This window comes from Lagopus leucura, unplaced genomic scaffold, assembly GCF_019238085.1.
Source record: "Lagopus leucura isolate 7727_CA_CO unplaced genomic scaffold, USGS_WTPT01 Super-Scaffold_100157, whole genome shotgun sequence".
Taxonomy (NCBI): Eukaryota; Metazoa; Chordata; class Aves; order Galliformes; family Phasianidae; genus Lagopus; species Lagopus leucura.
The window spans coordinates 34431148-34447391 of record NW_024962334.1 but is presented as its reverse complement, the minus strand read 5'-3'; the positions used below and the strand labels follow the sequence as shown (position 1 = coordinate 34447391).

General features: G+C 43.2%; 1 long non-coding RNA gene across 3 annotated transcripts; it reads right to left on the bottom strand.

The window, feature by feature from the left end:
• Positions 1-2432: 2432 nt before the first annotated feature.
• LOC122189601 lies at positions 2433-15319 on the bottom strand. Of its 3 annotated transcripts, none has more exons than XR_006181880.1 (5): positions 15241-15319; positions 12614-12780; positions 8320-8428; positions 5635-5777; positions 2433-3507 (listed from the first exon to the last, which is right to left on the bottom strand). It is a non-coding gene; the product is annotated as an uncharacterized LOC122189601 (long non-coding RNA). The 3 variants fall into 3 exon arrangements; XR_006181878.1 differs by lacking the exons at positions 12614-12780; positions 15241-15319 and adding exons at positions 9062-9150; positions 10778-10862; XR_006181879.1 differs by lacking the exons at positions 8320-8428; positions 12614-12780 and having other exon boundaries at positions 2434-3507; positions 15241-15312.
• Positions 15320-16244: the final 925 nt, after the last annotated feature.

The window sequence follows — 16244 nt, the reverse complement described above, 5'->3', positions numbered from 1 at the left end:
GCCAACGGCATCCTGGCCTGCATTAGAAATAGTGTGGCCAGCAGGAGCAGGGAGGTGATCATCCCCCTGTACTCAGCTCTGGTGAGGCTGCACCTCGAGCACTGTGTTCAGTTTTGGGCCCCTCACTACAGGAAAGATGTTGAGGTCCTGGAGCGTGTCCAGAGAAGGGCAATGAAACTGGTGAGGGGTCTGGAGCACAGGGCTGATGAGGAGCGGCTGAGGGAGCTGGGATTGTTCAGTGTGGAGAAGAGGAGGCTCAGGGGAGACCTCACTGCATTCTACAACTCCTGAAGGGAGGCTGTGGTGAAGAGGGATTTGGCCTCTTCTTCCAGGCAACGAGCAGGACACGGGGTAATGACCGCAAGCTGTATCAGAGGAGGTTTAGGTTGGACATAAGGAAGAACTTTTTCTCTCAGAGAGTGTTCAGGCACTGGAATGGCTGCCCAGGGAGGTGGTGGAGTCGCTGTCCCTGGCGGTGTTCAAGAGGTGTCTGGATGACGTGCTGTGTGATGTGGTTTAGTGCTGGTGGAGGCAGTGGTGATGAGGAGACGGTTGGACTGGATGATCTTGTAGGTCGTTTCCAACCTTGTGAGTCTATGATTCTATGATTCTATGATTCTAAGTCTACCAGAGTGGTTACTGTTCTCATTATTGGTTTTGGTGCTGTGACACAAAGATCAGTGCTAGGCTTATTTCAACATGAAAAATTAAATACTTTGTACTGAATGGTCTCGTATCCATGTTGAAATGCTCCCTGCTGTTTCTCTGAAAGCAGTGGCAGTGGTCACAGGGAAGTCCACTGTTGTACTTTGAAGCAATTTTTTGAGTACCTATGACAAAAGGACAAGTTTTTGTGTTCAGGTTCTGTGTGTGCCATCTGCTCAGAGGAGACATGCAGGCTTCCAGGAGGCTGCCAGCTGGCTGACCATTCCTCTTGTTTCAGATAAACAGCCAGCATGTTGCAGTAAATGCCAAAAGATCAAACTCCTCTGCTTTTCGCTTTCTGTAATTCTCACTGGGGAAAGTGCGAGCTTGCTTTCTTTTGGCAATATTACATATTTCCAGCAAGATGAATTTTCACTTCACTTTGTTATTATCTCATGAAAGTAGCCCACACAGAGTAAATAATATTCATTATTAGAGTATTGTATTTTGAATTTTGGGAGTCATTAGCTCTCTGAAACAGGCTGACCTAATTATCTGTTTCTGTGCCTATACCTGAACCAGTCTGAGGATATTCCCATGGATGAAGTCATTTTAAAGAGAGTTGTTTCTTCCTAATATGTTTCATTTATAAAGAGTGAGGAATTCAGGCATTTCTAGGGTGAAGCACAAACACTGCACTACTTTAGCTTGTCTAGGTTCAGGAGAGTGATGAATACAGTCATAGAATACCAGAATACCAGAATCCCAGAATCATAGAATGGGTTGGTTTGGAAAGAATATCCACTAAATTAGGCACCAGATCAGGCTGTCCAGGGCCCCAACCAACCTGGCCTTGAACACCTCCAGGGACGGGGCACCCACAACCTCTCTAGGCAGCCTCACCACCTTCTCAGCAAAACCTAATATGTCTCCCTTATTTTAGTTTAAAACTATTCTTCCTTGTCCTATCCCTATCTACCTGTGTTAAAATTTGATTTAGCCAAAACCATACTATCAACACTGGGTGTCTTCAGGAGGTATGATCTCACTTTTATGTCCTGGAGGATGCTCATCCTCCCAAGGATGTTAGTATTTGAAGGGAGCAGGATGGGGCAGTCTGTTACTTTTTAATCTGAAGTTACTTTTGTAATCTGAAGGCAACACATACCTGAACCACTTCACTCCCAGTAGGGATGCGACACTACCACACCATAGACATTCAGTTTCTGTCTCAACATCTTCTGAATAAAGTCACCAGGGATATCAAAGTTGCTGGAATACCTGGAATACCTGGTCCCCCCTATTTCTTTTTTTTAATGTCAGTGAGAATATGCAAGCAGACAAATTACTGTCATTAGAGGAAATTCCAGAGCATATATCCAGAGAAGATGGAAAGCATTGAAATGGTGATACTGCCTCTGTTGAGTACACAGTTTGGTTCTCCTCAGTGGTAATGGGAGGACGGTTGGACTAGATGATCTTGCAGGTCATTTCCAACCTTGTGATTCTATGATTCTATGATTCTATGATATGATCAGCTATTGTCTGATAACTGCTCATCAGAACGCTCTTCCTTACAGGGCATGTGAGGTCACTTTCCCCTTCTTCGCCCAGTCGCAGTTCCCTTGATCTGGAGATGTACACATGGAAAACTATCATGTAGCAGAAAGCTGGAAGCTCCCATTTTTGGCACTTTCTTCCATATTCTTCTTTGCATCTTGCACAAAAGAACGTGTCTTTTTCTTAAATGGCAATTATTTTTTGAGTCACACACTATATTAAGAAGCTCCTTTGTACGACCTCAAGAGTAAGTACCAGGTTTATGTCAAAAGATTCAAAGGTTTTGGGAAAGACAAAAGGGAAGTGGAGAGGGAATCACACCAAACATGATTACACAAGTTTTCTTTGGGAGATCTGGATAAAAATATCCATAGCAACAGTCTGATCCTCCAGACAAACATTCAGGTCAGTAACTTTTCATGAACATATTCTCTTATCACCTTAGTAAGCTTGTGTAAAATTATTCACATGCATAAACATTTATAGGATCAGTCCAAGGGTCATTTCACATCACTCAGTATTTTTAGCCTGTCTTTTTCTTTGGTGGCATGCATTATTCACACATCAAGAAGCTAAATCAAAAGTACAGTGGTATTTTACTGGTTTTAAATCCTTTGGCTTAAAACCACAGGACCGCTTCCTTCCAGGAGGATGTGTCATTACAAAAGTTCTGGCATTTCTTTCCTCCACCCACCCAGCCAAAAAAAATGTAAAGAATTTCAGATTTTCCTCATTTCCTTCTGGGACAGAGTAATCATGTGAGTGTACAGGGGAGATTCCTAGCAGTTAATTTACTGGCAATACCCATAGCCTGTGCAATGAAGTAGGAAGGAAGTGTAGTTTGTTTCAATGGCTATTTCTATTGTAAGAAATGTTTCACATGCAGAAATGTTCCTTGTGGCCATGAAAGTGCATCCTTGTTATTACTAAAAACAGATTAGGAAATTACATGCAGAAAAGTAAAAAAAAAAAAAAGAAAGAAAGAAATCCCAGAATAGCATAAAGAATGAAGAAAACAAGTGAAGGAAATTCCAAATGAAGGTGGGAACCGCATCAGGCAGTAGCATAACAAATATAGCGTGCATAAATAAACCAAGGCATAATAAAAGGTAGATTGACTGAAGTGCATTCTGCACAACTCATATCCTGCTGCATTACTTTTTGTCATTAATTACCCCATCTACATCAAAATAATATCAATCAGCCAATTGGAAGCACTTCTTAATGAGCAAAATTTCATACTCTGGGGTCAAGTTCCTTTTCCTTCATTTGTCTTCATTAGCAGCATCTCTCAAGGCTCTCCTGAAATAGAAGGCAGTGAATTTGTCAGCAAGCTCTTTAAGTTCTCTCTGAATAATGTTTAAAAATAAAACAGCAAGATTAGCCAAAGAAGTATTAGAATGAAATGGAGGTTGTTATTGTTATTAGATATTACTGAAACTATGTGTCTTACCTCCCTAATTATTTTCACCATCTGTATTATTGTCTGGATCCCACTTTTCTCTGGCACTTTTGCGCTGAAGGATACGAAAATACCTTAAAAGTTACAGCTGGGTCTGTAAGGTATAAACCACACCATCATTCCTTCCCTCCTTACTCATACTCAGTACGCTGCAACCATGGTGTCCCATCACAATGCCTTGTCCCCTCTTTCTACCCCAGGTAAGCTGGTTTTCTCTTTTTTCTTCCCAAGGACAAGGCAGGAAAATCAATTACCAGTGGTATACCATGGCATCTACTAAAGAAAGAAAGGAGACTGATGCAGCCATGGAACAGCCAAACAGGTGTCCTGGTTCTCCACAACCCTCCCAGGGACTTCCCATCTCTTCTAACCTGGCTGCCCTTGCAGAAGACTCCATATTCCTTAAAAAATAGCTATGAACAAAAGGTATGGAGGCAAACTGAATGCACAATGTTATTGCATTCATTCATTCTGGAAACCTCTTTGGCTTCCTCTTCTGAGAGCTGCTGGGGAAAGGAGAGTGCAGCCTCTCAGAGAGTCCTTCTTTATTAGTAGCTTGAAAGTTATGCTCTTGACTCACAGCTGGGAAACTATAACATAGCCTAATATTCCTTGGAAATTTTTTCATCAGAACCAGCTATTTGGAATGGTTAACTTAATGGAGAAATTGCTCCTCTTTTGAGACAGCATATACAAAGTGTTAAAGACATGTTCCTAATGCAATGAGATGTTCCTATTTTGTTGTTATTCCATGGGGAGGCTGAAAGAGCAACGAGAAGATCCTGATAAATCTTAGGTGATTTTCTTTGCGCTTCTTTGCACGCATGATGACACTTCTGCCTGTCAGTTCTCTGCACTGGGTCTGGCTGGGATGGAGTTCACTTTCCCCACAGCAGCCCTGTGGTGCTGTGCTCTGCTCTTGTAGCTGGAATGGCACAAGATACTGCACCAATGTTTTGTCTATTGCTGAGCAGTGCTGGCACAGCATCAAGGCTCTCTCCAACACTCCCAGTGCCAGGAGGCTGTGGGTGGGCAAGAGCTATGGAGGGGACATCACCAAGGCAGCCGATCTAAACCAACCTGAGGTATATTCCATACTCTGAGGAATGCACACTATGCAGTAAAAGCTGGTAAAGGGGAATGTTATTAAAACATCTGTCCTCCTATTCAACTGCTATGTGTATTGAGGTTCTGCTTCCCAAGATGTGGCAGAGCATTTCTTGCAGATGAGAAGTACAGAATAACTGTTTTCTCTCTGCTTCCACACAGTCTTTGCTCATTTTTCTCTCTCTCTTCCCTCCTTCAACATCCTCCCCCAACCCTCACCCCTTATTTAAATGGTGCTTATTTCAAACCCTGAGCCTTTCTTTTTTCCATCCTATTTTTCCCCTTCTTCCTTTGAGAGGGAGGTGTGAGAACCCATCGGTGTGAAACCACCATGCACCCCAAGCTGTTGCCCATGGCTCGGTCATCTCTCTCACCAGGAGCAGGCCATGTGCAGGAAGGTGTGCCCTGCCCAATAGCAGCAACATGGATCTGAGCTCCTGCACACACTGGGCCCATTGCTGCTCTGCTGCTTTCACAGTATCCCCCTTCGGCATTGCTGGCTGTCCTCAGATGTGACAAGCTCTATAGCCTGCATGTTGATCACAGCTCTTCAGCGCTTTCAGGTGCTTCATAAACATTGACAAGGAAGAAATAAAAATAAAGCTGTAGCTCCAACTCGCATCCTAATGGACATAAACTCTAACACTGGAAGGCTTCAGGTATAATCATGATGTCTGTTACGTGTTCCATGGCTCAACCACTTCTGCTAAGCAAAATCTCCCAAGGATCTTGTGTGCCAGGGCAAGGAGGTGCTGACCATGGTTGGCGACAGGACACAGCATCCACAGCACCAGGTGCAGAGGAAGGAAAGCCCCTGAAGGAACTGGGATGACAGCAAAGCCGCGGGTGCACAGCCCTACCTGGAAGCTTCACCTCCTGGCCCAGCAGGGCAGAAAGGGTTGGTTTGCTCTTTGTTAGTTTGTCAGAAGACGTAGCTAATGGTGCTGAGTGGATCTCTTGCAAACCAAATAGAAGAGTTATTCTTCATTTTATTATCATTTTCCTAGAAAAAGATCAAGAGAATTCAATGCCAGGTTTTAGACGGAAAATTATTCCTGCAGGAAAACAGATGCTGAGCTACAAAACTAGACCCTGAAGATTAGGACAGATCTTCATGAAGTAGGCTGGGACTTCTTTTAAAGAACTCTTCTAATAGTAATTTGGACGATTAGCTCATCTCTGATATATCTAGATCTCAGGGGATACCCCGTAAAAGAAGAAAAACACTCTAGCCTGTGGTTGGCCCCACAAAAGAAGCCAAATCAGCAACATTGTGAAGGCCACTAATGAGACAGCTATTATTGTTATTGATTTTCTGTGGAACATTGTCAGATCGTGTTGCCAAGCCAGATAAAAGGGATATAAGATTGAGTTTTATGTCTTATGCCAAATGTTCATCTACCTTGTCAGTCATTTATACGGGTGAAATGATGATAAGTGATCTTTTGGGAACCTGTCCACGAGCAATTTATGAATTCCAATTAAAAACTTCTATTATAAACTCTCAGTATGCAATAGCAACTGCATATTAAATTGCAAACTTCATTTTATGAGGATAATCTGCCTCACTTGCTGTCATTTCTCCCCTTTTCTGGGGAGTAGATGATGATAAAAGACAAACCTGAGGATTTGTCACAAGCTGTGTGCTTCCCACTCAAATGAATACCTTCTTCAGCAGACAAGGTCACCAGGGGAAGAAAGCTAACTAGTGACAGCATAACTTCTCCTGGTGAAGACTTTAAGTACTGGGTGCTGTTGATCAAGGTTACGTTTCAGGCAATAGTGATATCCCAAAGCCCCCAAATTGTCAAGTCTTATTACTGTATCTGTACAAATGAAGCAGTGATGCGCTTAAAAGTGTGACAGGTAAGCTGCTTGATGTGATGCCTGTTTGTGCTCCCTCTAATTGCTTACAGAGGTCTAGACAAGACAACTGTGGTACTCTTGAGCAGAGCAAGAGCACTAGGAAATACCTATGGGGGAAGACATACATGTCTACATGAGAAGACATACATGGACTGCACATATTGCTGTACACACTTTCTGAATAATTTTAACTCTTACTGTGGCAACATTAAATGCCTTTAGACAAACTAGAAATACTGTAAAACAGAGAAGGTTAAATGTTACCACAAGTCTCTTTCCAACTTCAACTATACTTACGAGAGCTGATAGGAAATAAATTAACAGGAAAGGACTGTAGGCAAGGAGTGAGAGATGATCCATGATGTGCCTATCTGTGGGATAAACAGAAAAAAATCTGGACTGCAAACAGCAAGGAGGTGTATCTGCTGGCCTTAAAAGATAGGGATCATTTCTTAATAGAGATAAGATAATAAAAGAAGAGCTCAAACTCTATCTGAGCTCATGTTCAAGGGAAGATTTCTAAATGTAGATATCTGGGGGGCTTCCATAGAGCTCAGGTAAATTTAAATAAGAGAGAACTGGCCTCCTTATCACTGAGTGATCTTTCAGGCAGGATTGAGAGCTTTCTGCTATAATTCCCACTCTTGTATCTATTATCAAAAGTTTACTACTGAAGTCTTACAGAAAGTCTTTCACCTTAGCAGAATTGCTTTGTCCTTTTTCTGCACCTTTTATCATGTGCTCAAGATTAAATGTAAAATTTCTTTCAGACAACAACAGTAAGCGCATCACTTTTTTGCAGCGCACTCTCTGGGCTTCCTTCCTGACAGCTCTGGTTTACAGGTCAACAGCTGCTAATGAGAGGACCCTGCTTGGTACATGCTTAGCATATGGGTAAAACAATTAAACCATTAGAAAATTGCATCATGGGAGTGGGAAAGCTGATAGAAGAACGTGTTGTGCAAAGTATAGGAAAGCAATTTAACTGTATGAAGGATGATCACAGGTCTCTGGTCTCTGAGAACAGTTATCAGGTCAGTATCTGGATCGGACATCCAGAAGACTTCTTGACAGTGTGGGAACCTCTGATGGGTGCAGGAAAGTCGGGACATTGTTCCTGCATGCACTGGGAGGTGTTGCATTAAGCATATGAATTGGGTGAATCCAAGCTTGGGAGACAAAAGCATAAACATATTATTTTATTATTATATTATTATACAGAAATCCTTATGATTATTAGGCAATCTGAGGCTGGTTTCTGTCAGTGTTGGGGCCGATTTAAACTCTTCACAAGATCGGCTGATTCATTGAGTCAACAGAAACATCGATCAGCAGGAACCAGCATGCCATGAATATTCAGGAGGCCCTAAAGTAAAATTGCTCTAATAAATGACACCACTCCTTCATTAAGTGCGGAAGTGTTCCATTGACAACGGCTGCACAAGCGGCTCCCACCCAGCCTCTGTGCATGGCAGCGTCTGTTCACTGCTCTGCTTAGGGCATACACTGAAAACACCCAAAAAAATAGACAGGATTTTTGTCATTACTTGTCCCAAGAGAAAGCAATAACTAACCTTAGGAAAAGTGAAAATGAGCTGCTTGAAGATATAAAATGGATAATCCTGCTATTTTTCCCCACTACCCAGGTTTGCCATTGTGCCATCCCACTGTACCTTTACCTTGCCTGCTCCTGGCTCCAGGTATCCATGCTGGGCTCTGCTGGTGGATGACCTTATGTGTACCCAGCCCTCAATCAGCCTGATCAGATGCAGCTAGTTTGGCATATTCCTGCACGCAGAGAAACCTAATTGGATTCACAACACCAGTATTTGCATACACAAGCATCACCCGTGATGAAGTCGAGTTGTTCTTGTATAACTGTCCCCATTTTGCGCCTGGGCGTCAGACACCTACAGGGCTGATAGAAGATTTTTGTTGGCAGAGGGACTGCTGCTTTCTGCTGCCGTTTCTCTGACAAACATTATCACATCAGCCATGAGCCTTAGCTACCTGTCACCGTGGTGACACAGATCTACTTTGCCATTAAAAAGGAAAATCACCCTAAATTTATGGACAAATGTGAGCTAAAAAGGTATTGTTTTAGCACCTTCATATCCTAACTAAATTCTGAGAAAAGCAAACATACATTTTCCCCCAGGGTTTTTGTCCTGTTTTAATACATGACATGAGAAGCTGAGAGAGCCATTTCATGTACGGCTTCAGCCAGCAGCACATCATCGAGCCAAATTTCATGTCATCAGATATTCACAACTTTTGGCATCGTAAAGAAAATTACAAGCTCTGTAGCATAAACAAGATGGTGTATTCTGAATTAGGAGACTTTTGGGACTGGAGAAAATATTCTGGTTTCTAAAAGATTTCTTTGCATTTTTTCTGTTTTTCTTCTGCTGGAAGACATACGTGGAGGAGGACACCCTTAGGAAATGGCTGTTAATTTCAGCACCTGGCAATGTTATCATCCTCAGTGGATGTCCCCGACAAGGTCAGTTCTGTTGATAGAAGAAGAAACAGAACATTTCTAAAACTGAAACTGCAAGCACTTCTAGACCAAGAATTTGTTTTAAAAACAAGACTGATACTATGCTATTTTTACTTTTGGTTGGTAATGTACGTATCTTGTAAGCTAATACATGTCTCTCTCTCGAAAGTTATCAACCAGGCAGATGCAGTCTTTTATCACATAAGGGTTCTAGCTAAAAGGACGGCAGATCACAGATAAGGAAAAAAATGAAGTCATGAATGCCTGTGTGAATACTACAGATAATGAAAACAACAGAGCAGCCACTCATCCTGCAGAGAGCTCGCTGCCTTGCTAAGCTGCATCCCCTGCGGCCCCGCGGGGCTCTGCTGATCATTAGAGAGAAGCAATCCTGGAGAGGCTCTGCTGTGACAGCCACACCAACCGTGCACTGAGGATCCTTTCCAGGGATGAGTGTGCTTGTGACAGCCTCCGTGATAAGTGCAAAGCAGCCCCTATTCTCAGCCTCATTACGAATAGAACTTGTCATGGGGAAATAATGGGAAAGGTGGTGAGATACTGTCAAACACCTGTCAAGGCAAAAGGCAAATGTCATCTCCCAGACAATGATGCTGTATTAAACATGCACTGTAACAGAGTGTGTTACGCAAAGGAGGTACAAGATGGACAGTTTGGCAGAAATACAGGTGCTTTGGACAGGCAGATAACTGCCAGATTTCCTGGAGGGCAGGTATTTTACTAATTGATAGGAAATTCCAGTGAAGAAGCCCATAGAGCACAGACCTAGCTCAAAATCCTGTTTGGCTGAAAAGACCCACACAGAAATGCAGGGTGACATTGTGACTTCTGTGAGGAGGGGTTTGGAGCAAGTCTGTTCCTTCTTCCTGCAGATATGTCAGGTTCAAAGGGAGAAGGAACAGAGTGATGTTCTCACATTCCCACGCAGAACACCTCTTCTGATCAGCCCAGTTCAGCACAGCCCTAGCACTGGACTGTGTATTTGTGAAGCATGTTCAATACCTTCTCAAGAAACCACAGAATCATCAAATTATAGAACAGTTTGAGTTGGAAGGGACACTTAAAGGTCACCCAGTCCAACTCCCCAGCTATGAACAGGGATGCCTTCAGCTACATCAGATGCTCAGAGACCAGTCCAGCCAGATCTTGGGTGTCTCCAACAATGGGATATCCACCACCTCTCTGGGCAACCTGTGCCAGTACCACACCACTCTTGGGTAAAAGACTTATGCCTTATACCCAATCTAAATCTCTTTTAGTTTGAAAACATTTCCCCTCCTTCTATCATTGTTCTCATCGCCACAGAAGAGCAGCCATGGCATAGTCAAATTTGGAAAGAATGTGAGAAACCACATTGAAACCTTAAAGGAAGTGCTTCATAACATGAAATCCAACCATGCTATTCTTCAAAACCTATTCTGGGATTCCCACAGACAAGAAGCATCACACCCAAGCCAGGCGTCCAGAGCCTGCTTCAAAGCTCTTGGACTCAGAACCGGATCATCCATCGGTCAGGGGAAGCACTGAGCTCCAGTTATTTGCCAAAATAAAATGTGTCAGACATCATCAGAAAAGTATGGGGTGGGGGTAGGGGAAAGGGAGCAGTTGTTAGTCATTACCTCTGAAAAATAAGCAGCTTTGAAGAATAGAAGCACAATTTCACTGTGGAGATAGTGGAGCTGGCACTTCCGAAGCAGGCAGCCTGCCCTCTGCTCTGCTGCAGGCAGCTGGGCTCAGTACAGCCTTCCCACAGCCCCATCATTCCCAGAGAATTCACACTGCAGTGATAAAGAAGCTGTAAGAGCTGCCGCCTCCTCTCTCCCAGATAAGGATGACTAATGGCTCACTCAGCAGGGCCCTCTGTATGGGAAGAGCCACTCTTAAAGGCTCACCATTACTAAGTCTGACTGAAGAAAATAATGTTTCCTGGGGCCTGATGGCCCAAGATGAATCAATTAATCGTCATCAATTGCATTCAAAGCAGTGGACTGTTGAAGGTCACCATGGCTCTGCACATTTTATGCAGTGTGAGCCAGTGGGCAGCCACGGTTTTTAGATGGATTCCCACTCACTGACACATGTGAAATCCCAGCCTGACTTGCTTTCAAGAAATACAATCATGGAATCATAGAATCATGAAGGTTGGAAAAGACCTCTCAGATCATCTGGTCCAACCATTTACCGATGTTGTCCACTAAACCATGTTCCTTAGTATCACATCTACACATTCCTTAAGGACCACCAGGGACAGTGACTCCACCACCTCCCTGGGCAGCCTGTTCCAGTACCCAACCACTCTTTCGGAGTTTTTCCTAATAACCAACCTGAATCTCCCATGGTGCAACTTGAGGCCATTCCCTCTCATTCTATTGCTATTACCTGCGAGAAGAGGCCAACCCCCACCTTGCCACAACCTCCTTTCAGACAGCTGTAGAGAGCAATAAGGCTTTCCCTGAGCCTCCTCTCCTCCAGAGCACTGGGCCCACTGAGCCCTGCTCTGCTGAGCACAAGCAGAAAGGAGCCAGCACCGCATTCCCAGTGCAACACAAAGGAAAACAGCATTTTATATCATTTCCAATGGATCAGGGTAACAGATATTTTCCTCCATGACTACAGGTGTATAAAGATTACACGCAGAACTGAAGCAACACTTAACTGCTGACACATTGTAAATATTATTAATTAAATAATAATCATCCTGAAGATCACAGGAGGAGACAAAAAGGCAAATCTTGGGATGCTGTGAGAGAAGGATACTTTTATATAAGAGCTCTGGGTAAGTTTTAAAAAGCTATCTTGTGAGACTGCATTTTTTCCATAATCTGTCTGGCTCCAAGTGAAAGCAATATCAAGGATTAAGCCAACAGTAATTTTTAAAAAAGTATACTAAGATAAAAACCTCATGAAATGGCATTTTCTTCTTGCAATGTATGTCCTCTCCTGCTTTACCCAGACATATATCTCACAAAAAATAAAAAATAAATAAAACTGATAGCCCCACAAAGCCAACTCTACAAGAGGAGCACTGCAGAGTCCATCTGCTCTTTGCATCATTGGAAAAAATAAACGCTGCCTTCTGATTCTCAGCTACCGATGCACACACAGCGCAGGAAAGCAGCCCAGCTTTCAAACACGTGGGTTCAGTTTGTAGCGTCTGTGGTGAAAAAAATGTTTTCTTTTGTAAGCCAAGCAAATAGTTTCTGATGTTTATTAAAAGATAGCAAGCAGCCCCTCAATATATTGCTGCAGTTATGCTTCCAGTGCTGCTTGTTTACAGACCAGGAGGAAAAGGAGAGACTGGCAGTGAAATGCAAAACCTCGCAGGCGCCCACTTCCAGCCAGATCAGGTAGCTCTGTAATGGGCTGTATAAATCCAGCTGGTAACATCACCCACCTCTGGAGACAGGATACACTCCCATGAGAAAAATGATGACCAAAACTGTGGTCTGACTTACCAGAGGCAGACAGCCCTCCGTTCTGTGATGCTTGTGGGTCCCCTCCAACTCAGGGTATTCTATAATTCTGTGATTGTATCTGTTAACCCGCTGTCACTGAGTCAGTAAAACTCCCCAGGCACAGTCTTACTTCAGGATCACAGTCTTCTTAACTATAACACTGAGCACTAGAAATCAAAAAGCTCTTGTCACTTCAGAGGCAGAATTTTCCCATGGGGTTTTATATCCATTCATAGAATCATAGAATTGTTTGAGTTGGAAGGAACCCTTAAAAGTCACCTAGTCCAACTCCCCTGCATGAACAGGGACACCTACAGCTCAGAGCCCAGTCCAGTCTGACCATCCACCACCTCTCTGAGCAACCTGTTCCAGTGCCTCTCCACCCTTACTGTAAAATATTTCCCCCTTATATCCAATCTAAACCTCCCTTCTTTTAGTTTGAAACCATTTCCTCTTGTCCTATCAGAACAGACCCTGCTAAAGAGTCTGTCCTCTTCTTTCCTATATCCTCCCTGTAGATACTGAAAAGCTGCTATCAATTGTTCACATGTGCTTACATATACTGCAGTAAATAATGGTAATGGATAAATCTCATCAGTGTGGAAGTATGTTGGAGACAAAAAAGCTTGGGAATAGAGGGGATAAGTGGAAGAAGAGAGAAGGAGCAGGAGACAGAGGAGTGCTCTGTTTCACTCTTGCTTTGACAAAAAAAATCTTGGCACTACACCTTTAAAGTAAGGTTTTCAGTGATCAGACACCACTCTCACATGTGCTTTGTCAGTTCCAGGAAAGCTGATGAGACACTCTTTCTGAGAAAGCAGGTGGCCACTCTGCATCAAGCTCTTTGAAATCACCTAATGAGATCATTTCATCCAGGAGACGACTGAAGAGCCCACGCTGCATGGCAGAGCAGTCTGAGAACGAAGGGCATTCAAGGTTTTGAAACCACGTCCTTCCTCATCTTGACATGATTGAATCACTGACTAGACGGCACCAGGCAGGCACTTGACAGCTCTGAAGACAAAGTGACCGGTCTGTCGGTCACTGGTCAGCAAGTGAAGCGCAGGGCGCTCTTGGGGAAAAAGCAGTGAGCCTTCTTTCCACCCTTGTCTGATCCGTGACAGATAGAAACTAGCTTTCACTGCTGTGTTTGGCAGGAGAGAAATTCAATTTAGTGTAAGGTAGGAAATATGGAAAGCTCTCATGAATGCTGTCGGCTGCAAGCATGTGGCAGGGAACTGGGCCATGCTGCTTCTGTCCACGGGGAGCAATCACTGCCCCATGGAAGCACACAAACAAAGCAAAGATCTCACACTTCATTATTTTAAAGTTTATATAATGTCATGCAGCAAACATTCTCTCTCTCTCTCCAGTGTGTCAGGAGAGCTGTTCCTCCAGCCACCGATCTTCACCCTGGCAGGATTTCTGGATATCATGCAAGTGCAAGGCACCTTTTGGACTTGTAGGAAAGCAACAAAGACTCAAAGCCTTTTCCTCGTTCTTCACCTCCCACCCAGGAATGAAGGGCGCCATTGCTGGTAAAATAACCTCAAATTCAGGTGCTGGATTCACAGCCCTTCCTTCAGATCAGCCTTTGGCCAGGAAATTGGTGCTGCTGCTGCTAGCCATTTGCAGATGCTGTGTGCCATAAGCAATGCTCTCTGCAGAGCCCCTTTCCTACCAGTTTCACAGCATGATTTGGGGCATGGAAAACCACTTTCTGCACACACATACTCATTCAGGTGCAGAGAAGTTTGTGGTGGAAGTGCGTTTATAAGGCACCGTGGGGGAACTCCAAAGGCAAGAGCCTGGCTTTTGAGCAATGAACTCCCACTGAGCTACAAACAATCAGATAAAACAGAATAAATACAGACTGTCTAACAGTTTAGGTTGCTGCACTGCAATGAGATACTGATTTATTTTGTTTTGATGAGGATGATGCTTTTCCTTGTTATACAGATAGTATAGGATTTACATTTGTTTAAGAACAAGCATGTCTAGAAATGCTGAATGCTTGGAATTGTGTTACTCGAGGTAGAGTTAGCAGCTCAAGAGCAGAGAACAGAGACAAGAGAAGACAGCCATGTCACTAAGTTATGCCCCTTGCTGTCACACAGCCCAGATGGTGCCATCCCCTCCAGATGCTGGTTTCTTTCTTGGCTAAATAGCAAAGCATTTGCTCTGTGAATAATTTGGAGGGCTTATAGCAAAACCTCAGCATCTACCTGCTACACATGCCAGTTTGTGGGCTGGCCCCATCCTTTCAGTGTCTGTATCTTTTCTTCCCCAGTGTTCCCCCATCTGCAGGCAGCTGCTGGACTCATCCTGCAGCTGAGCCAGTCGATGACAGCCCCTTTCCAGAAGCAGTATTTTCTTCTACAAATTGTGCTATGTTTAAAAGAGATTTGAACAAATATTTACTTAGCGTACTTTGAACATCACTGCATATTACCCCAGTATGATGAAATAATGGCATGGCTCTGTTTAGATTGGGCTTTTCCCTCGTGGGATGCTCATTCACATCCTCTGTGTAGAAACCTTCCCAATTAAAATCACAGTGTAAAGCTTTTTGAAGCTTCCTTCCCTTAGAGGACAGCAAGAAGGTAAAGACCTGAGCCATCCCTTACCTGGGAGATGAATCCACTGTAGCATGTAGGCAGTCACAAACCAGGCATCCTTCCTTGGCAGCCTTGGTAGGCACTAGTGTGGACACAAGTTTTTGTTCCCACTCTGCAAAGCTTCCCTGAACAGCTCAAGGACATGCTTTAAATTCCTTTCTCCAGCACCTTATTTTGTAGTCCATAAATAGCTCCTCTCCAAAAACTATGCTGAAAGCCCAAAGTCATGAGCAAGGAGTAGAACTATTTTAGGGCATAAGCATTTTATTGTAGCTGTGGAGGCCAAAAGCTCCAGAGCTCTATTCAGCTTTAAATAAAGTTAATAATAATAAAAGCATGCAAAAAAAAAAAAAAAATGCTATTTCATTCCCAAGATTCCCATAAAACCGGTCTGTCTTCATTCAACCATCAAAAATATATCTACAGAGCACAAAGGGTTTTGAGTAAAGCAAGGATGAGCTGAGCCACAGCAGCTCTGCATGCTTTTATAAGTTAGTTTGGAGATCACAGCCAGGGATTTCATATTCAGATACCTAAATATAGAGTTGTACATACTCATCATGCCTGAATTTTCAGGGGCTTTTATGTTCAGTGCTGGAATACGATCAACGACTTCTTAAAAAAAAAAAAAAAAAAAAAAAAATCAGTCCCCTTGGTGATGTCTAATTTTGGGTATCCAAAAGTAAATGTGTTTCAGAGCACAGTTATAAGAAAATAAATCTCAATATTTCCGTATTTGTCATTTCATGGGATGGCCTGGTTCCTTGTGTATAAAAGCAAGGCCTGATCTTTCTTAACTAATATTATGTAATATTTATAAATACTGTAGCAAGGCATGCCAATAGCAACCAATTTATCACATTCTGTTCATTCAGAACCTCCTCATATTAACACAAAGTCAATTTCCCGACTTTAAGGCAAAGTTTTTCCTTTCAGAGATAGAGGAAGGACTCGGTGAGTTTCCCTCCTTTGGCTGCACTCTTCTAAAGAGAAAGAAAAACGCTTTGCTTCCC